The sequence below is a fragment of the Callithrix jacchus genome, chromosome 10 (assembly GCF_049354715.1).
Source record: "Callithrix jacchus isolate 240 chromosome 10, calJac240_pri, whole genome shotgun sequence".
NCBI classification, from domain to species: Eukaryota; Metazoa; Chordata; class Mammalia; order Primates; family Cebidae; genus Callithrix; species Callithrix jacchus.
Window position 1 is genome coordinate 52,667,592 of NC_133511.1, and position 23,741 is coordinate 52,691,332.

Here is a 23,741-nt window from a genome sequence, read left to right on the forward strand (position 1 = left end):
TATAGTTTTAAATGTAGCATTATTGCATGTCTTTTACTAAATATTTTATATTTTTATGACACATTGTATTATTTTTATTTAATATTCAAACTATTTATAGTTTATAAAATAATTAATTTTGTCTATTTATTTTATGTATCGTGACATTGCTAAATTTCTTTATTAGTTCTGGTGCACATTTCTTCAACCCTTAGAATTTTTAATAAACACAAGCATCTTGCCCAAATTTTTCTTTGCCATTTTCCTCCACATGCCTTTTATGTATTTTTCTGTGACTTATAGCATTGGCAACTACCTTTAGTAAAACACTGAATTGTCATAGTAAGATTAACATCCTATGCTCACTTCAGCAACACAAATATTAAAACTGTAATAACAAAGAGCAGATTAGCAGATTAACATGGATCTTGCATGAGAATGACAAGCAAATTTGAAAAGCATCCTGTATTTTTAAATAAATGTAAAACTCCACAAAAGATAGATACCATAAAGAAGAACCAAAGAGAAATCATGCAGTTAAAGAAATCAATAAATAAAACTTAAAAATACAATCAAGACCTTCAAAAGCATACTTGATAAAGCAGAAGAAAGAATCCCCAAACTTGAAGATAGGTCATTTAAAATTATTCAGTGAGAAAAAAAATTTAAAAAAGTAAAGGAAACCTACAAGCATTGTGGTACACCATTAAACAACAAACATTCATATTATAGTAATACCAAAAGAAAAAGAGATAGGCAAAGGCATAGAAGATCTATTTACTGAAATAATAGCTGAAATCTTTCCAGTTCTGAGAAGAAATATGGACATCCAGATCGAAGAAGCTGAAAAGCCCCAGATAGATTCAACCCAAAAAGGGTCCTCCCTGAGGCACATTATAATCAAACTGTCAAAACTCAAAGGCAAAGAGAATTTCAAAACAGAGCAAGAGAAAGGTATTAAGTAAATATAAAGGAATCCCCATTAAACTAGCAACAGATTTCTCAGTAGAAACCTTACAGACAAAAAGACAATGGGATGCTATAATAAAAGTACTAAAAGAAAACAATTGCATGCCAAAAATACCATACCTAGAAAAGCTATCCTTCAAAATCGAGAAAGAAATAAAGTCTTTGTCAAGCAAGCAAAAACTTAGGGAAATTGTCACCACTAGACTGGCCTTATAAAAAATGCTTAAGAAAGTTCTGCATCTGAAAGCAAAAAGATGATAATCACCATCATGATAACACACAAAAGTATAAAACTCACTGGTAAAGCAGACACACAAATGGTACAGAGGAAAGAATCAAACCTCATCACTACAGAAAACTAGCAAATCAAAAAGATAAACAAGAGAAGAAGACAGCCACAACAAGAAAACAACAAAATGACGAGAGTACATCCTCACTATCAATAACAAATATAAACAGATTAAATGCCTCAATAAAAGATATAGACTAGCTGAATAATTTTTTTAAATAATCTAACTGTATGCTGCCCAACAGAGACTCACTTCACCTTTAAAGACATACGGACTGACCAAAAACACAAAAATATTCAGTGAGGAAAGAATGGTCTCTTTATTAAATAGTTCTGGCAAAACTGGATATCCATATACAAAATAGTGAAACTAGATCCCTATCTTCCACAATACACAAAAATCAAATAAAAATGGATTAAAGACTTAAATGTATTACACAAAAATACTAAAAAAAAAAAAACTCTGGGAAATACTACATGATATTGATCTGGGCAAAGATTTGTGAAGTAAAACTTCAAAAGCATAGGCATCAAAAAAAAAATAGATAAATGAGATCATATCAAGCCAAAAAGCTTCTATACAACAAAAAAGACAATTGACAGAGTGAAGAGACATCCTACAGAATGGGAGAAAATATTTGCAAACTATCTATCTAACAAGGGGTTAATAACCAGAATATATAAGGAATTCACACTAAATAGCAAATAATAATAATAATCTGAATTTTAAATGGGCAAATATCTAAATAACCATTTTTTAAAAGAAGGTATACAGATCATCAACAGCCACATGAAACAAAAGTGCTCAATATCACTAATCATCAGAGAAACACAAATCGAAATCACAATGAAATATCTCATCTCAGACAAAACGACCACCACTAAAAAGACAAATAAATAACAGATGCTGGTGAATATGCAAAGAAAGGGGAACACTTGTACACTACTGGTAGAAATATAAATTAGCACAGCTACTATGAAAAACAGTATGGAGAGTCTTCAAAAAGCTAAAAGTAGGTTCACCATATGATCTAGCAATTCCCCTGCCGGGTATATATCCAAAAGAAAGAAAATTAATATATCAAAGAGATATCTGCAAGCCCATGTTTGTTATGGCACTTTTGCCAAGATAAGGAACCAACCTAAGTGTTCATCAATGGATAAATGAATAAGAAAATGGTAGATATACACAGTGGAATACTATTCAACCATAAAAAATAGTGAAAACCTGTCATTTGCAGCAACATGTTTGGAACTGGAGGTCATTATGCTAAGTTAAATAAGTCAGGCACAGAAAGACAAATATCACATGATTTTGCTCACATGAGGAAGATAACAAACTCGATCTCATGGAGGTAGAGATTGATGGGTACAGGGGGCTGAGAAGGAGGGGTGGAAATTAAAAGAGATGGGTTGACAGGAGCAAGCATAAAGTCAGTTAAAAGGAATAAGTTCGATAGAGGACTCAAGATGGCGCTGTGAGAACAACCCAGGATTGGAGCTCGCGTTGAATCCGCAAACGGTGAGTCTGAGCTGCATTTACAGACTGATCTTTGTTGCCCACAGAACGGGGAAACTCCCAAATATAAAAAGACATGGGAGGACGCCAGGCAGTAGGTCTGCCTGGCGAAGCCGGCAGCCGGGGCGGCGGTGGCCGGCCCTACCCAGCAATCCCCACAGGGCACGCATGTCCGCGTGCCCTGTTGAACCGGCAACCTGAGACTTGAGAGGGCTGGACTTGAGACTGAACGAGACTTAGACAGTAGCCCAGCCCAGGGGATTGCAGGGACAGATCGTTTGGGATACCCAGTGGGACGAACAAAACCGCGATTTCAAACTATCCTGAGCAGACGGTCCGAGACGCTCTGTGGGGGAGGGGCATCCACCACTACCGAGGCAACCTGCCCCAACTGAGATACACGCCCACTGCTGACGCAGCCAGCCATTGCCGAGGCAACCCGCCCCAACTGAGATACACGCCCACTGCTGACGCAGCCAGCCGTTGCCGAGGCAACCCACCCCAACTGAGATACACGCCCACTGCTGACACAGCCAGCCGCTGTCGAGGCAACCCGTCCCTACTGAGATACACGCCCACTGCTGAGCAGCCTGCCGTTGCTGAGGCAACACGCTACAACGAAGAGACTCCGCGCAGGGCGTGGCGGAGACCACAGCAGAGCCTGCAGGAACAGGGCGAATCACACAACAGCAGGGCGGAGCCTCGGCAGCCAAACAGTGGCTACTCTGCCTTCTAGCTGGGCAGGACACCTCATCGAACATCCAAAAATAAAGCCCAAACCCCTCAACACAGAGCATTTGAGAAAAAAAAAAGGGTTTTTTAATGAGCTCTGTTGCAGCAGAATCAAACATAGCAGCCTAACAGCCCTGAATGAACAACAGAGTGCACAGCTCAGCAATTAAGCCCGTATAAAGTACAAACTGTTTCCTCAAGCAGCTCCCTGACCCCTCTATATCCAAAAGACTGACATTAGGCAGGCATCATCCTGGGAAAAAGATAGCAGAAAAAGAAACTGGTAGCATCCCTCGCTGTGCCACAGCTGCTAGAAGTGCACCCCAGACAAGCAGGGTCTGGAGCGGACCTCAGCAGTCATACAGCGAAGGGGCTACACTGGTAGAAGGAAAACCAAGCAACAGAAATACTTCATCATCAACACTCTGGGTGTCCACTCAGAGACCTATCGAAAAGTCAGCAACTACGCAAACGACCAGCGGACAAATCCACAAAGATGGGAAGAAACCAGCGCAAAAAGGAGGAAAACACCCGAAACCGGAACACCTCGCCTCCTAGAAAGGACCAAAACTCCTCACCAGCAAGGGAACAAAGCTGGACGGAGAATGACTGCGACGAAATGACGGAATTAGACTTCAGAAGATGGATAATGAGAAACTTTGGTGAGCTAAAAGACCATGTATTAAATCAATGCAAAGAAACTAAGAACCTTGAAAAAGATTTGAAAAACGATTCGAGGAAATGATAACAAGAATGGATACCTTAGAGAGGAATATGAATGAATTAAAGGAGCTGAAAAACACAATACGAGAACTTCGCAAAGCAAACACAAGTTTCAATAGCCGAATGGACCAAGCAGAAGAAAGAATATCTGAAGTCGAAGACCAACTCAATGAAATAAAACGAGAAACCAAGATCAGAGAAAAAAGCACAAAAAGGAATGAACAAAGTCTCCAAGAAATGTGGGACTATGTGAAAAGACCTAACCTACGTTTGATAGGTGTACCAGAAGGGGAAGAAGAGAATGAATCCAAGCTGGAAAATACTCTTCAGGACATCATCCAGGAAAATTTCCCCCACCTAGCAAGACAGGCCAACACTCAATTGCAGGAAATACAGAGAACACCACAAAGATATTCCGCAAGAAGAGCAACCCCAAGGCACATAATCGTCAGATTCAACAGGGTTGAAATAAAGGAGAGAATACTAAGGGCAGCCAGAGAGAAAGGTTGGGTCACACACAAAGGGAAGCCCATCAGACTCACAGCAGATCTCTCAGCAGAAACACTACAAGCCAGAAGAGAGTGGGGGCCAATATTCAACATTCTTAAAGAAAAGAACTTTCAACCCAGAATTTCATATCCAGCCAAACTGAGCTTCAGAAGTGAAGGAAAAATAAAATCCTTTATGAACAAGCAAGTACTCAGAGATTTTGTCACCACCAGGCCTGCTTTACAAGAGCTCCTAAAAGAGGCACTACACATAGAAAGGATCAACCAGTACCAGCCATTCCAAAATCATACTGAATGCTAAAGGGCTTCAACATAATGAAGAATCTACAACAACTAACAGGAAAAACAGCCACTTAGCATCAAAATGGCAGTATCAAATTCACACATAACAATATTAACCCTAAATGTAAATGGAATAAATGCACCAATCAAAAGACACAGACTGGCAAATTGGATAAAAAGCCAAAACCCATCAGTGTGCTGTATCCAGGAAACCCATCTCACATGCAAGGATACACAAAGGCTCAAAATAAAGGGATGGAGGAAGATATACCAAGCTAATGGAAAGCAAAAAAAAGCAGGAGTTGCAATTCTCATCTCTGATAAAATAGACTTTAAAGCAACAAAGATCAAAAGAGACAAAGAAGGCCATTACATAATGGTAAAAGGATCGATACAACAAGAAGAGCTAATGATCCTAAACATATATGGACCCAATGCAGGAGCACCCAGATACATAAGGCAAGTTCTTAATGACTTACAAAGAGACTTAGACTCCCACACAATAATAGTGGGAGACTTTAACACTCCACTGTCAATACTAGACAGATCAACCAGACAGAAAATCAACAAGGATATCCAGGGCTTGAACTCAGACCTGGAGCAAGCAAACCTGATAGACATTTACAGAACTCTCCACCCCAAATCCACAGAATACACATTCTTCTCAGCACCACATCACACCTACTCTAAAACTGACCACATAATTGGAAGTAAAGCACTGCTCAACAAATGCAAAGCAACTGAAATCATAACAAACAGCCTCTCAGACCATAGTGCAATCAAGCTAGAACTCAGAATTCAGAAACCGACCCAGAACCGCACAGCTTCATGGAAACTGAACAACTGGCTCTTGAATGTTGACTGGGTAAACAACGAAATGAAGGCAGAAATAAAGAAGTTCTTCGAAACCAACGAGAACGAAGACACAACGTGCCAGAACCTCTGGGACACATTTAAAGCAGTCTCTAGAGGAAAGTATATAGCAATAAGTGCCCATATGAGGAGAATGGAGAGATCCAAAATTGACACCCTATCATCAAAATTGAAAGAGCTAGAGGAGCAAGATCAACAAAACTCAAAACCCAGCAGAAGACAAGAAATAACTAAGATCAGAGCTGAGCTGAAGGAGATTGAGACACGAAAAACCCTTCAAAAAATCAATAAATACAAGAGCTGGTTTTTTGAAAAGATCAACAAAATAGACAGACCACTAGCCAGATTGATTAAAAAGAAAAGAGAGAACAACCAAATAGATGCAATAAAAAATGATAAAGGGGAAATCACCACAGATTCCACAGAAATTCAAACCATCATCAGAGAATATTACAAACAACTCTATGCGCATAAACTAGTAAACCTGGAAGAAATGGATAAATTCCTGGATTCCTGTGTCCTCCCAAGCCTAAACCGGGAGGAAGCTGAAACTATGAATAGACCAATAACAAGGTCTGAAGTTGGGGCAGCAATTAAGAGCCTACCACACAAAAAAAGCCTAGGTCCAGACGGGTTCACAGCCGAATTCTACCAGACACACAAGGAGGAGCTGGTACCATTCCTTCTAAAACTATTTCAAACAATCCAAAAAGAGGGAATCCTTCCCAAATCATTTTATGAGACCAACATCATCCTGATACCAAAACCCGGCAGAGACCCAACGAGAAAAGAAAACTTCAGGCCAATATCCATGATGAACATAGATGCAAAACTCTTCAATAAAATATTGGCAAGCTGATTGCAACAGCAAATCAAAAAACTTATTCATCATGATCAAGTAGGATTCATCCCAGGGATGCAAGGCTGGTTCAACATACGTAAGTCTATAAATGTAATTCACCACATAAACAGAACCAAAAACAAAAACCACATGATTATCTCAATTGACGCAGAGAAGGCATTTGACAACATTCAACAGCCCTTTATGCTAAAAACCCTCAATAAACTCGGTATCGATGGAACGTATCTCAAAGTAATAAAAGCTATTTATGACAAACCAACAGCCAATATCATACTGAATGGGCAAAAACTGGAAGCATTCCCTTTAAAATCTGGCACTAGACAAGGATGCCTTCTCTCACCACTCCTATTCAATATAGTACTGGAAGTTCTAGCCAGAGCAATCAGGCAAGAAAAAGAAATAAAGGGTATTCAAATAGGAAAGGTGGAAGCCAAATTGTCTCTATTTGCAGACGACATGATAGTATACCTAGAAGACCTCATTGCCTCAGCCCAAAACTCCTGAAACTGATAAGCAACTTCAGCAAAGTCTCAGGATATAAAATCAATGTGCAAAAATCACAAGCATTCGTCTACACCAATAACAGACTTAAAGAAAGCCAAATCAAGAGCGATTGCTACAAATCAAGAACTGCCATTCGCAATTGCTACAAAAAGAATAAAATACCTTGGAATACAACTCACAAGGAACGTAAGGGACCTCTTCAAGGAGAACTACAAACCACTGCTCAACGAAATCAGAGAGGACACAAACAGATGGAGAAACATTCCATGTTCATGGTTAGGAAGAATTAACATCGTGAAAATGGCTATACTGCCCAAAGTAATTTACAGAATCAACGCTATCCCCATCAAACTACCATTGACTTTCTTCACAGAACTGGAAAAAACCACCATGAACTTCATATGGAACCAAAAGAGAGCCCGCATAGCCAAGTCAATTCTAAGCAAAAAGAACACAGCGGGGGGCATCACACTACCAGATTTCAAACTATACTACAAGGCTACAGTAATCAAAACAGCATGGTACTGGTACCAAAACAGAGATATAGACCAATGGAACAAAACAGAGGCACTGGAGGCAACACAACATACATACGACTATACAATCTTTGATAAACCTGACAAAAACAAGCAATGGGGCAAGGATTCCATGTTTAACAAATGGTGTTGGGAAAACTGGCTAGCCATGTGCAGAAAGCAGAAACTGGACCCCTTCCTGACACCTTACACTAAAATTAACTCCAGATGGATTAAAGACTTAAACATAAGACCTGGCACCATAAAAACCCTAGAAGGAAATCTAGGCAAAACTATCCAGGACATAGGAGTAGGCAAGGACTTCATGAACAAAACACCAAGAGCATTGGCAACAAAAGCCAAAATAGACAAATGGGACCTAATGAAACTCCACAGCTTCTGCACGGCAAAAGAAACAGTCACTAGAGTGGATCGGCAACCAACAGAATGGGAAAAAATTTTTGCAGTCTACCCATCTGACAAAGGGCTGATATCCAGAATTTACAAACAACTCAAGCAGATTTACAGGAAAAAAACAAACAAGCCCATTCAAAAGTGGGCAAAGGATATGAACAGATACTTTATGAAAGAAGACATATATGAGGCCAACAATCATATGAAAAAATGCTCATTGTCACTGGTCATCAGAGAGATGCAAATCAAAACCACATTGAGATACCATCTCACGCCAGTTAGAATGGCGATCATTAAAAAATCTGGAGACAACAGATGCTGGAGAGGATGTGGAGAAAAAGGAACACTTTTACACTGTTGGTGGGAGTGTAAATTAGTTCAACCATTGTGGAAGACAGTGTGGCGATTCCTCAAGGCCTTAGAAATAGAAATTCCATTTGACCCAGCAATCCCATTACTGGGTATATATCCAAAAGACTATAAATCGTTCTACTATAAGGACACATGTACACGAATGTTCATTGCAGCACTGTTTACAATAGCAAAGACCTGGAATCAACCCAAATGCCCACTGATAATAGACTGGATTGGAAAAATGTGGCACATATACACCATGGAATATTATGCAGCAATCAGAAATGATGAGTTCGTGTCGTTTGTAGGGACATGGATGAATCTGGAAAACATCATCCTCAGCAAACTGACACAAGAACAGAAAATAAAACACCGCATATTCTCACTCATAGGTGGGTGATGAAAAATGAGAACACATGGACACAGAAAGGGGAGTACTAAACAGTGGGGTCTATTGGGGGGAAAAGAGGAGGGCCAGTGGGAGGGAGAGGTGGGGAGGGATAGCCTGGGGAGAAATGCCAAATGTGGGTGAAGGGGAGAAGAAAAGCAAAGCACACTGCCATGTGTGTACCTACGCAAATGTCGTGCATGCTGTGCTCATGTACCCCAAAACCTATAATCCAATAAAAAATAAAAAAAAAAAAAAGAAAGAAACGTTTATAGAAACTTCCAAAACCAGAATGCAAAGAGAGAAAAAAAAGAATGAAAATAAGAAAAAGAAGCAGAATATTTGGGAACTGTGAGATAATTTCAAAAGTGTAACATATATACAGTTGTAATACTGGAAAGAGAAGAAAGGATGGAGCAGAAGAACGTATTTGAAGTCACTATGATTGAAAATATGACAAAATTAATGACAGACACCAAATCATAGATCCAGGAGGTTTAGAGAGCATGAAGCAAGATAAAGACAAAAAAGTCTCTACATAGAAATATCAGATTCAAACTGCATAAAGACTAAGAGAAAATCTTGAAAGAAGCTGGAGGGTTGGGAAGGTGATGTGGGACAACACCTTATCTGTACTGAAACGATGATCAGAATCACAGGAGATTTCTGGTCTGGAATTATTCAAGCAAGAAGAGAACAAAGTATTCATAAAGTATTGAAAGAAAAAAAATCAACCTGGAATTCTATATTCAGAAAAATACTCTTTGAAAAGTTAAAGAGTAATGAACCTTTCTCAAAAACAGAAACTGTGTGATTTCATTACCAGCAGACCTGATCTAAAAGAAATGTCAAAAGAAGATATTTATTTGTCAGTTATTCAATAAAGCTAAAAAAAAAAAAAACAATTGAGACAGAAAAAAATGCTATATGGGTCAGAAAGTTGGATCTCCATGAAGAAGGTAAAAGTGATGTTAACAGAAAATAGAGTTTAAAAATATCAAAAAAAAAAAAGGAATAAGTTCTAGTATTCAATAGCACAGTAGGGCAACTATAGTTAATTATAATTTAGTGTATATTTCAAAATAACTAGATTAGAATATTTGAAATGTTCCCAGCATGAGATGATAATGTTTGAGATGATGGATATCCTAATTATCCTGATTCAAACATTATGCATTATATGCATGTATCAAAATATGTATAATTGCTACATAACAATAAAATAGTAAACATTACATTTTCAAAATTTTACATATTTCATCATTAAATATTATATTTGCTGAGGGTTTTATATGCATAACTTTTATCTAATTCAGGAAGCTTCCTTTAGTTTCTAGTTTGCTAGTTTTATCATTACTAGATGCTGAATATTTTAAATAACTGATTAATATTAAAGATTGGTGTTATTTTTTATAATATATTTGATAGAGCTTACCAGTGAATCTATATCACCCTAGAATTACCTTGGTGGGAGGTTTATTAACTAGAAATCTTCTTATTTAATGATAAATAGGGCAAGTTTTCAATTTCTTTTTGTGCCAGTCATGAATTTTGTGTCTTTCAAGGATTTATCAATTTCATCCAAGTTATCCAGTTATTGGCCTACAGTTGTTCATTCTTTTTATGTTAGTACCTTACTATATACTCATTGCCTGTATAGAATTTCTAGTGCCTACACTTTCATTTAGATGTACCATTTAGATGTACTAGATTACCAAATTTGTTTATTTTCTCATTTTATGATGATTCAGCTAGCTGGAAACTTGTCAATTTTATTGCTCTTTTTAATGGTTCAACTTTGCTTCTGTTGATATTTTCTACGGTTCATTCAGTTTCTTCTTTATTAATCTCCACTCTTACCGTTACCATTTCCCTCTTTCACACATTTTGGATTTAATTTTCTCTTTAATACATTTTTTTTCACCCTTTGGTACTATTCAGACTATTTCACTCACTTAGGGATTTTTAATTTCCAGATATGGCTCTATGGAAAGTCCCACAATTCACACACTTTGTCTATATTTTAAGTCCTTGAATATATTTCTAATAGTTATTTTTAAGTTCTTGTTCATGCTTTTAAATATGTGTCATACCTGAGTATCTTTACATTAACCTTTTTTCTCCTAATCCTGGGACACATTTCCTTATTCTTCACATACATAGTAATTTGTTGTTGTTTGCAGGACACTGATGCTACAGTGCTAAGAATCTGCATTTTGTTCGTTCGTTCGTTTGTCTTTCTGTAGAGTGCTGAGTTTTGTTTTAGAAAGTAGTTATTTCACTGCCTGATCAGTTTTGTCCTAGAAAGTCTTACTTGTAGGCTTTGTTAGGGCAGGTCTGTAGTAGTTCGAGTTTTAAGTCTATTTATAAGGTGTACCTTCTGTAGGGTCCCAGCTGAGTATCTGGCAGTAATCCTACCAGCATTGTTTGGTCTATTGAATCTTCATTTGGCTGTTAGCCGCCTAGTACCAGTTCTCTGTCAGGACTCACAGTCTCATGCTGACCAGGAGAAAGACTAATTAGGAGATCATTAAGGCCAAACACACAGATCTTGTTGCTTCCCAGGCACAAACATTCTTCATCAAATTATATAAGGGTTACAGGAAAGTGTACATAAACATACATTCTCTTGTGTTTTAATTTCCTTGACTCAACTAGAGTACATAATGTTTGAGAGCCGAGGCCTTCTCTGACAAACACCAAGTCCTTGTTCAGCACAATACCTCCTGCTAGGCTCAGGTAAGTTTGCCTTGCCAAAATGTGTTGGCTTGGGGTGTAATGTGACAGAGGAATGAGAGTAATAAGTTCTAAGGATTTGAATATCAGTACATCTTGACAGGTGCCAAAAACGAAACACACCAAAACCTTTAGCCTAATGTCCCAGAAGAATACAGAATTGAAAAGAATTATTTATTTTAATATATTAAGCAAAAAAGATTAGGCTAGAGAAAATAATATTACAACCTGCTTTATAGTACACCAAGGTGAAAGGACATGGACTTTCTATTGCATAACATTGCGTTCAATTTTGGTTCTCCAATGATTAGCTGAATTGGCTTTAAAAATTTATTTACCCTCTCTGAAACTTAGTTTCTTCATCTGTGAAATAGAAGCAATAATTTACTTTTATAGGGTTTTTGTGAAGCTTAGAATGGCAAATGTAAAATATTTAGTTTTGTGAACCATCATAAGGTCTCTAAGGTCATGGGTTCTTTTTACTCCAGTGAGTAAAAATGGCTATGAGTAGGGAAAGGTTCATGTGTCTAATAAAATCAGGAGGCTTGGATTCTCTGGAAAAGTCTGCCTCTCTCTCAGTCTCAGAGTTTTTTGTTCTTTGTCTCATGAGGGATTGACCAAGAGATCACTCAGATTTCTTCAAGTACAACAAACATTCTATAGGTCTGTGAATACTAACTAGGTCTGCCTACAACCTCACAGACTCAGTCCTCCCAGCTTATAGTATTCCCATGACAACTAACAAAAAGGCAACAGAAAGAAGTTAGGGAAACAAGAGATCAAAGAAAAATAACGAGGCAGGCTTCAAAGCACAAAGAGAAAAAGGAGGAGAAAGGGGAATGGAAAACAACTGAAAGCTAGTGGTAAAAAGCACACTAGGCTGAGAGCTGCCATGTTGTCAGCACTGTCAGCTGACAGCCCCGCCCATCAGAATTCATAGAGATGATACAGGGAGAAGAAACCTGTAGAGTTTACAGGGTAGAAACTGCCTGAAGCATCACAGTTTAATTTTTGAACTTCCAAATCACCAACTGAGCTTAGCTTAGAAATGGCAATTCATAAGGCTCTTTAAATTTTAACTTACTTTAAAGAAAAAGGAATCCTAATTTTTTACTGCTTTTGTTTCTAAAATACTTAAGTCATATTTCCAATGTGAAAGAGTCAGTGAGAGAAGAGAGTGAGTTATAGAAGTTGTAGAGGAAAAGAATGTTTATAAGTAAGAACACAGTTAGCCAGCCTGCTTGTGTCCCTGGAATGGGTCAGACACCGTTAGTCTGTTAGTTCCTTTTCCAAAATACTCAATTTCGATTATCCTTCAAAATTCAGAGACACAAGCCAGCTGGAGTAACACGCAAAAGGGAGATGATATTGAGTGTATTTGAGGACAATATGTTAAATTTTAAGTTCATGTACATCTTTAAAGCAGGGCTAAGAGACAAAAAACATTTTATAAAACCTTGCTGCAAAAACTTGGTTCAAAGATCAAAGGCATCAGGATCACTAGGAAGCTTATTAGAAATTCCGAATCCCAGGTGCCTTTCCAGACCTACTGAATCAAAATCCCTAAGTTTTGTATGCACCCTAAAATTTCAGAAACCTGCATTAGAAAATGAAAAGAGACTGCTAATAATCCCTACTGCAATGATACTAAGTCACTTATCTTAAACACTCTGTTTTTATGTTTTAATAATAATGAAAAGCCCTATTAGGGTGGTCATTTCCTATGCTGGGTAACTGCAGGGTAGGAGGAAGACTTGGGCTAGAAGCTTAGCTTTGTCACCACTATTATGACATGAGAAAAATAACTTATGTTTTCTAAGTTTCAGTTTCTGCTTCTGCAAAAAGAGGCCAATTTATACAATTAATAGTGACACAGAGTTAAGAGGGAGACATAAAATAAAGAGTGTGAATCATTCTGTACCTCTTCCAAAAAGAATTCAATGACTCCTCAGAGCCTACAAGTTAGTATCTAGCATCTTTAAATGACATTCAAAGCTCTTCATTCTAACTCCAGGTATGGTGGCTCACACCTGTCATCCCAGCATTTTGGGAGGCCAATGCAGGAGAACTGCTTGAAGTCCGGAGTTAAAGACCAGCTTGGGCATCATAGGGAGACTCTGTATCTACGAAACATACAAAATAAAAAAAACTTAGGCATGGTGGTGCACATCTGTAGTCTCAACTACTTGGGATGCTGAGGTGGTAAGAACACTTGAACCCAGGAGGTTAAGCTGCTGTGAGCCATCATCGCACTACTGGATTCCAGCCTGAGCGAAAGAGCGAGACTCTGTCTCAAAATAAACAAACAACCATCAACAACAACAACGCTCTTCACTCTAGTCCTCTCCTACTCTGCCATCTTCATTACCCATTATATTTTCCCATGAATCCTGTACATCTGCTTTTCCCTGAAACATAACATTCACTTTCATTTTCCATCCACACATCCATGCTGCTTCTTCTGCCAGGAATAGGCTCTTTTCTTTCTGTAATTACCAATATTCTACTCATCCAAGAAAACCCAGTTCAAAAGCATCTGCTTCACAAAGCTGTTACCAGTAGCACTAATTGGACATCATTTAACATTTCTCTGCTCAGATACAGTGATTTACACTTTTCTCTACAACACTATTTCATTCTTTTTTGAGTTGTTGCTGGTTGAGTATATATCTGAAATTGCCTTTGAAATGTAAAATATTCAAGAAAAAGGATTACTTGTTATTCATCATTACAGTTCCCTCAACAACTAGCACATTACTTTTCACATCATATAAAGTAAATGTTTGAGGAAACTAGAGAGGAAAAAAGAAAATATCTTCAGATGTACATCTAGAGATACTGTTGTTCTGAAAATTATGACAACATTCTAATGTGGCAGCAATAAAATTGCCTGTAAAATATCTGCCAATCTTAATCATATGAAGATGGGAGACAGAAATTGTATATATCACTCTATAGACAGAAATATAATTAATATGTGCTCCCATCAGTATATATGCAGTGCTTACTGTGTGGTCCCTGACCTCTAAGTGGCACCTCCATGCTTTCCTTTAGTTTGGGTCATTGAAGAGGTGAGGTTTCAATCAATTCCCTTTAGAATAAAATTATCTTCATTGCTACTCGTTTGAGGTTGGCTGAGGGCTGATTTCCTAGTAAAGCATGGGAAACCTTATAAAGGGCATGAGGGCCAGTATTAAAGAATTCAGTAAGAGAAATTGTTGCAGAGAAGACACTAAGCAGAAATTCAGCAGATTTGGACATAAGTTCTAAATTCTGGCACTGTATAACTCTGGGCAAGTTACTTAATCTTAGAGTATCATTTTTCTATTTCTCTATGATTAAGTAGACAACTATTGCTTTTTTGTAATTTGTAAATTGTAAAATAAATACTATGCATATGAAAGTTATCACTGGTAAATTCAGCTAACAGGACAAGTTCAGACTTCAACCACTGGCTGATCAGACTGTAAAGTAACAGGTATGAGAAGCCAATGACTGTTATTTAGACTCATCCCTCCCTTTGTGTTATGAAGAAAAGTGAAACTGACAACAAAGTGAAAGTTTGCCTATTATTTTTCTGCCCTGACCCCAGATAAAGTCCCTATCTTATCTATACAGAGCAAGCAGACACATAGACTCCTTTCTCCCCACCTCATCTAGTTATTCAAGGGAGAGCTCACTGTCAGAGTCCAAAACACCTATAAATGCAAAAAGGCAGAAAAACAGAAACAGAGATGGCTTCAAGATAAAAGTTTAAACTGCCTGTCTCCCCACCACCCCAGTCAAAAAAATACTTTAAATTTAAAGAAAATTCCATGAGGAAGGAATAGGCAAGATGATTTTATTCCCCTTCTATAAGTTTACCTCCAAATATACAACTTCTAGCACAAAAGTACAGTAGTAAAGAATATGGGTTTGGGAGTCAGACTGACTTGGATTTGATTCTAGCTTCTGTCAGGAGCTATAAAGGAGCTGAGATTTTTATCTTACTTGCAAGCCAATAAGTTAGCTTGCCAGGATTATGGATGTTGGCATAATATATAAGATAAAGGATCAGAGACCCAGGATAGTTTATTACAGCTATAGCAGTAGACAGAATATCAAAATTTTTTGTCATTTTGCCAAATGCCAATGCCAAGGTCTGAGGTCTGTTGACACATGTACATACAGTGGGTTGCGTTCCTCAGGAGAGGAACTCTAAGCTTGGGAAACCCAAATCTTTTACATAGTAAGCATGCCTGCTCTATGCTCCAAAGGGACGCTAAGTATTCCTGCCCTTTGCTCTAGAGGTAAATACTATCTCTATCTTCCAAAGCTGTTCACTATCAAACATCCTTGACAAGATGATGCAGAACAAAGGCAACCATGCCTCTGCTTACTATATGAACAGAAACATAAGCCCAAAGGAGAATTATTTCCCAACAGGTTTTATTCACTTTTTAGCTATAATTAAAAATCAAATTTTACCTCCCTCTCAGCATAAAGTTGTAGGTTTTTCTTCCCCATATAATGAAGGTAGGGGTGGCATTTATAAGGATAAAATGGAATAATTCATATTAGGTGCTTAGCACACTGTCTAGTACATCAATGATAGCCAGTTTAATGCAGCAGAATGACAATGTAAGTGTGCATGGAAATTTCCTTAAATCTGCCCTAACCCACAGTCCATTCTGGTTTATTAACAAGCACAGAGGCAGCTTGATGTGATTCCCAGGCTAAGTAAACATAACAGGCAGCAAAATATAGAAGAGAGAGTATTCCTAGCACTATAATTTATTGCTTTTCTGACATTGGCTACTTAACTTTACTAAACCTCACATTCCTCATCTAGAAACTGCCTGAACTGTCTGAGCAGATCAGGTTGTTGTAGCATTTTCATGGAACGATTGTGTGATAAGTAGTGTTTGGCACGTAATGGTGGGTGCTCAGAAAATAGTGGGCTATCATTAGTTACTAGTAACTGCCTAAGTCACCTGGTTCACTGTAACACTTAAAGTTATTTTAAAGCATTTTCACATCCACCACCACCCCTGACCACCCATCCAAAAAGAACTACTGAACATCATTCATATACCAGGGGATATAGACCACTCCAGATGCTCAAAACCCCACAGGGGATGTAGACCATTTTAGATGCTCAGAACACCATTATTGGAACATTAATGGGGACAACGTCCTCTTGAAAGTCTCATCTTAAAATTATGTAACGTGGCCTCTTAATATCGAAGAATCTTAGAATACTAAACTTTGAGCAGAAGTGTTTGGTGTTTAAGAATCTCAGCTCCTTGAAAAATATACTTCTTTTCCATAGTACTGAATTTCATAACCTTAGCAGTCTGAGATATGACTTAGAAACACTAGGAGAATCAATCTCCTTCTCTACCCACTCACGCACTACTTGAGAGTTTCTGCCATCACTTCCTCCCATCCCATCCACCTAACTCCATATACCCATCTTATTTCCTTCTCTCTCTTTCCCTTTTCTCTTTTCTTATTTAATCAATCTTTGATCTGTTCATTAAATGGGCATTTTTGTATATACCATGTATGAAGCATGCAGCTGAAGGTACTTCAAACAGTAGGTAACTATAGGAAGTACCGACAATTCTAAGAATTTGACCCAGGTTCATGAAAAGCATCTATCTACTTGAGATTACAGAGATATTCATATGTGAAAACCTAAAAAGATAGAAACAAGCAAAATTATGCACAGAGATTCACACTTACGGAGCTAAGTGCCCATTTGTCTTTATCACTGCTCCAAATTCATCACTGCAACAAATCCAAGTCACTAACATTAGCACGTGGAATGAGTACTAAGATAGGGACACCACTATGCAATTTGTAATGTGGGCTGAAGAGCAAGAACACTGTATACTGATGAACTTCCTAACATGTCTACCTAGAGTTGTAGGAATGAGGGCAAGGGGTAAGCACTTACTATGCCATTGTCAGCGTTCATGCAGGAATGGGACAGCAATGCCAGAGAACAGCAAATACTTCTGCTGTCCCCAACCATAAGGCTCAGCTTGAATGTGCCAAAGGAAATCTGTCTTCTAAAGCCTTTAAAGCCCAGACTGTACTGAGAGTAATAGTTTGGTAACCTGCTCTTAGCCTGCTGGTGTTTGTTGAATGAAAAAATGAATGTGCAGCCTCCATATCCCGTGAGACTTTGCTATCTCCCTTCATCCTCAACACTATCAGAGCCTGGGCAACAAGCCAATGAATAAGATTCAGAATGTTCTGTTTCCAATTATGTATTTGTGTTACAAACCATATAACACAAATGGACGCATCTATAAACCATGTGATGCAGACAGCCTAATTTAAATCCTGAAAGACTAAGAGAAACTGCTTCTGCTCAGGAGACTCACAATGTGAAATGAGACTCACAGGCATTGTTAACCACAACATGTCAAGAAAAAGGCAAGGTTTTCCTCAGGCAGCAGGCTCGACAGCTCCTTTTCTCTCCAGAGATTTCTTTTGTTTTCAGGCTTTGACTATCTGTCCCAGGAAAGGGAGATGTCTAGGAAACCCTCACTAAGAATGCAATCGCTGAACTTCACAAAAGGAAGGCAGATGCTCTAGGAGAAAGAAAAAAGCTTCAATTTTAAATAGAGAACACAGGTTGGAGATTTTCCACATTATATCTTAAGTAATATACTCTGTTATCATCCTGTGAACAACACATCAGTGTATATCAATAGGATGGTCTCCTTCAAGTCTTGGACAATTTGTCATTTATACACTTGCTTAATAAACACGTACAGATCTTTTACCCAGAGCCTACCTATGTACTTTCCATACACTGTCTCATTTAGTCTTCAAAACACCCCTGAGAGATGTTTTGAAGATTAAATGAGAAGCATATAGCATTACTGCCACTACAGATGTATTATAGTTCAGATAAGGAAAATAGAGCTAAGAGAATAACTAAGCTGAAGACTCACAAATTGCAGAGTTGGAGTTTGGACCTCAAACTGCCGAATTTTAAAGCTCACAGTTCCTTGTGTGAAAACAGTATTGATGAATCCACTGCCTCAATGCCACACTACTATATATCTCCAAAAACTAAAGAAGATTGAAAGATAATCCTGAGAAACTGTTGTATACATATGCAATACACCAATGAGAAGAGCCTCAAAGGAGATTGGAGAGATACAGTCAAGAGGTTAAAAAAAGAGTCCAAGAGTATAGACTGTCACAGAAACAAATTGTATTGTTTAGAATTTTTTATCGCTAACCGATAATTATACCTTTAATGTCTTTCAAGACTACTTCCAAAATCATACTAACAAAGTTGGAAGGACATGCTAATTTTGTCTCTGTAAAATCAGAAGTGAAATGAATATTTCTCTAAAGTTTCATCTTATTTTGACCATATCATGTCATAACTTAAGTGACACCAATATGCCAATAATTTAAATTTTTTAACCTCTAACCCACCCTGTCTTCTGAACTCCAGATGTGTATGATCGACTGACTACACATGTCTCTTCTTGAGGTCTAATAACTATAGCATACCTATGGTTTCCAAAATGGAGTTCTGGATATTCTCCCCTAAACAAGCTCCACCCATTGCTTTCCTTGTATTAGAAAACAACAATTAATTCCAGCCCTCTAGTTGTACAAACCTTACAGTCATTCTCAATACCTCCTCTACTCCATACCCCAACCTTCAGGAATTATTTTTGGTCTTCTCTTTGAAATATATCTCAAATCTAATGGCTTCTCACCATCACCATCGCTACCACCTGCTACCTAGTCCAAGTCAATATCATACATTTCCTGGATCTCTGCAAAAGTCCCTGTGAGTTGCCCTGTTTTTGCCCATGACCCCATTAGTCTAACCTCCACACAACTGTCAGAGTTACCCTATCTCAGCCTTCTGCAGCAGCCAATTTAACTGGAAGTAGGAGTCAAAATCATTCCGATGGTCTATAAGACCACACATAATCTGTTCCTTACCATCTCCATTACTTTTCTGATGTCATTTCATTCTGCTGTCATCCCAGCTTGCTCAGCTCAAGTTATCACATATTTTATTCCTTCTGCCTTAAAGGCATTTTCCCCAGATGCCCACAAGGCTCACTCCTTCACCTCTTGTAAGTTTTACTCCAATAAAGCTTTCAGTGAGGCCTTCCTCAGCCACCAGATCTAAAATTGCAGTGTCCCCTGCTCCAGACATTCCCAATTCCACCTTTCATGTTTTCCTTTTACTCTTACACTTAAAATGTCAACATGCTATATGTTTTACTGATTTTTCTTTTGTATTAAATGTTATCTCATTCCAGTTTAGGTTTCACTTTAAGACAGAGTTTTTATCTGTTATTTTCACTGATATGTCCTCAGCAGCTAAAAACTACTGGTACATAGTAGCTGCTCAGTAAGCAATTGCTTAATAAATCAGTCAAAAAGTGATACTGATTGTTGGTTTCAGGTAGGTAATTTTGTTTATTGCTGGCAGTTTTCTGACATCCTCTGTTTTCTAAAAGTTTTGGATATAATTTTTATCAATGCCATCTCTGCATTTATTGAAATTATGACATTACTTTGTTCTATCAAATATTAATATGAAGAATTTACTTATAAATGGTCTGCAATTAAATCATCTTGCATTTTTTAGATAATGCTACTGACAGATTATTTGCTAAATATGCATTCAAATTCAACTGGTTAGCCTTTATTCAGTTCTTTCAAAAAAGTTTTTCTCTTTTTCACATGTGCTATTTGCCAGGCTTGTGAAAGCATATGCTACCTTTATAAAATGATTTGGATATCTTCTCATATTTTTTCCTTTCTTTTTTTTTTTTTTTGAAACAGAGTCTTACTTTTTCCCCAGGTACCAGGCTGGAGTGCAGTGGCTGATCTCAGCTGACTGGAACCTCTGCCTCCCGGGTTCAAGCAATTATCCTGCCTCAGCCTCCCAAGTAGATGGGTCTACAGGCATGCACCACCATGCACAGCTAATTTTTCTATTTTTAGTAGAGACGGGGTTTCACCATGTTGGTCAGGATGGTCTCGATCTCTTGACCTCATGATCTTCCTGCCTCAGTCTCCCAAAGTGCTGGGATTACAGGCATGAGCCACAATGCCTGACCCTTCTCATATTTTTTTTAAGCTTTTAAACAATTTATCTAACAAAAGCATATTGCAAAAGAGTATTTTTTTCAAAGTTTTAATAATCCTTTTTGGATTTTTTTTTTGATAACTCTTGTTCATTTAGATCTTGGTTAATGATCTACTCAAGTTTTCTACTTGTTTTTGAGCAAAGACAATACATTTTTCTCAGGTAAAATTCATCCATTTCACCAATATTTTCCAATTTTTCGTCATGAAGTTTTATATAGTGTTTTTTTCCCCCCAAAATTCGAACCCTTCTCTCTTTGTCATTAAAAACTCATTTCCATTTCAAGTTTTGTCCATTTGGGTTCTCCCTTTTGCTTTTCAGACTTTGAAAAGTTTAACTTTAAGTATTTTTAAAAATATTTATTAGGCTTAATTCTTTCTGTTTTCTTATGCAATTTCTTAATTCTTGCTTATATCTTTCTTTCATATTTCTTTAAGAAATATATAGCCCACCAGTGTGCACTTTAATTTTTCTACCTAATATTCCTTTTATTTTTATTCTTTACCTTCTTCATCCCTCTCCATTGCCATTACAATTCATTCTCATCTGATGTAGCATCCTAACTGATTCTTCCTGTCTGCTTTCTGCTTCTGTTTCATAAAGGTCTTGTCTTATTATATCACATGGACATTTTCAAGTTTTGCAAACATTTTAGGCGTTTCCACAACCGTCATTTACAGCGGTGTACTCTTTCTCTGAGTACTTGGGTTAATTGCCCCTTTCCCTGCTTTTATAAACTTGGAGGGAGGGTTGCTTGTTTGTTGCTTGGTTTTCGTTGTTGCTTTTTGCACAGAGTTGTGTTTGTCTTTGGACAAGATGCCTGAATGGTGTTTGGCTTCATTCACAACCACTTAAGTGCCAGTGGAATCTACTTACACTGTTATCAGGAATGCAGATCCAATCACAGTTCTTGTTTTTGGTATGCTTAATTCGAGAATTCCGTTGAACTGAGATGGGATCAAATCTATATTCCTTCTATACTTGTCACCTGGAATATGTATGTGTGTGTGTGTGTGTGTGTGTGTGTGTGTGTACAACTTGTGTTACCATGAGTGTCCTGCCAGTCCCTACCTCCATCTGCTGTGCTTTACTGCAAGGCTAACATCCTCTCTTGGAATCATTTATTCATTCATTCAATAAATACTTATGAATACCTAATGTGTGCATTGCTTTCAGCATTATTCTCTCCTTTTCTAGAAAATATTTTTTGAATACTGTTAGTTTAGAAAGAGTGGTCAAAAAATGAGAGCAGAAAGGGATAGTCTTCGCACTACCTCAAAATAGCAACCACATAGAAGATATAGAAGAAGGGCAGGACATAATTTTATGGTTCATAGAGACCTAGATCTCTAATCCAGAATGAAAACAGAAAATAAATTAGGATTCCACCTCTTTCAAATCACTGGCACTGTTCTGTTTTATGAGGTGACAGATAATTATGACAATTATTAATCAGTTCATCAATCTGAAAAGTAGTACAAATTAAAACTGCTCCTAGATTCTTACCATAAGACATTTCTCACCCTCTCACACACTTTGTTTTTCCAGCACCTTTGTTATTTTTCTTAAGAGAATAATTAAATAAATTTTAAACTGGAAGCCATCCATGCTTTTCATACTATTGCCACTGCAGGGAGTTTGGTATATCCCTGGGCAAAGATCCTTCAGCCATTTTCTAACCATTGGGACTAAAGTGCCACTGAAGTATGATTAAACTCTGAAAAAGTTAAATGGGCCAACAATAAGATAGGTCTCTTCAGAGTCTAATCTGCTTTCAAACCATAAAACCCATATTCCTGTTGAGCTCCAGCACAGAACCTGCTAATGCCCTTTGGGATAACAGACACAGCATGTACTTGCAGGAACAGCTGCCTCCCTTTTCCTCCTTTGGCAGGCAGAATATTGCAGCTAAACGGGTCTGGTATTTTCCTTCTAGCTGCTGAAACGTAGGAAAGGGTGAAAACCATATAAAGTCTTCTCTGACCATGTGGTGTTGTCTGGCAGAGGCACACAAGGAAAAGAGTGAAAGTTGTCGGTTACAGATACCACCTAAGCAGAGAACCAAGCTTGGGTGTGAGTGGTTTCAATGTAAGAGAAGCATTTAGAGGCAATCATGCTTTAGGAGTGGAGACAGAATGAGCTTTGGAGACAGACATGCCATTTTAGCTGTGAAGCCTTTGGCAAGCGACTCACATGAGTAGTCTCATGGCTTGTTTTCTCATGTAGAGAATGAAGATAACACTAGGTATCACATGGGGATACAGAGAGGGCTAAATAAGATAGTGTATGTTAAATTCCTGGCATAGAAAAGACACTCAATAACGGATAGTTCTGTTCTGCTCTGGACCAGAACTAGGGTGAAGCATGGGAGGCACTCACCATGGGTACAAAATTTAAGGGGCACCAAAAACCCAGTAATCAAGATAAATAATACTTTAAAAATTATTAATGCAGACAACTATATGATAGACAAAAATATCAAAATCTTAAATAAAGGCGGAGTCTGCCCTGTACTTTACAACCCTGGCTCACTTGCCTCATTCTAATCCTGGCCCTGCTTCCAGAAGAATTTTATTTACAAATGCAGGAGCCGGCCACTGGGTCATAGTGTGTTGACTTCATTCTTTAAAATATTGCATTAAAATATTCTTTATATTTATACTGAGGTTTTTGGAGATGCTAAATTTTGTACCTAAAATGAATTTCTTACTCATCTGGTCCAGGTTCTGATTCTGCTTCACTATTTTACAGTAATTTATTACTTACCTTTTTCAATTTCAGTGAGAAAAACTCATGCGATCTCTCTCCTCTTTACCCCTGCCAAACTCCTTTGCTACCTTCTTCTCTACTTAGCCTGAAGAATTCTTATAATTCATTATATATAATGAATCTATATAATTCATTAATTACAGACATGATGTCATTTATAGGAATATCTCAAACCTTAATGGTCTTGCCCTAGT

At 37.7% G+C, this 23,741-nt stretch overlaps 1 long non-coding RNA gene and 1 pseudogene across 1 annotated transcript in view; one reads left to right on the forward strand and one right to left on the reverse strand.

Moving 5' to 3' along the window:
* LOC144577988 (uncharacterized) overlaps positions 1-23,741 on the reverse strand; it is a 220,441-nt gene that overhangs the window by 190,843 nt on the left and 5,857 nt on the right. The window lies entirely within an intron of this gene.
* LOC118145962 (U6 spliceosomal RNA) lies at positions 338-452 on the forward strand (annotated as a pseudogene).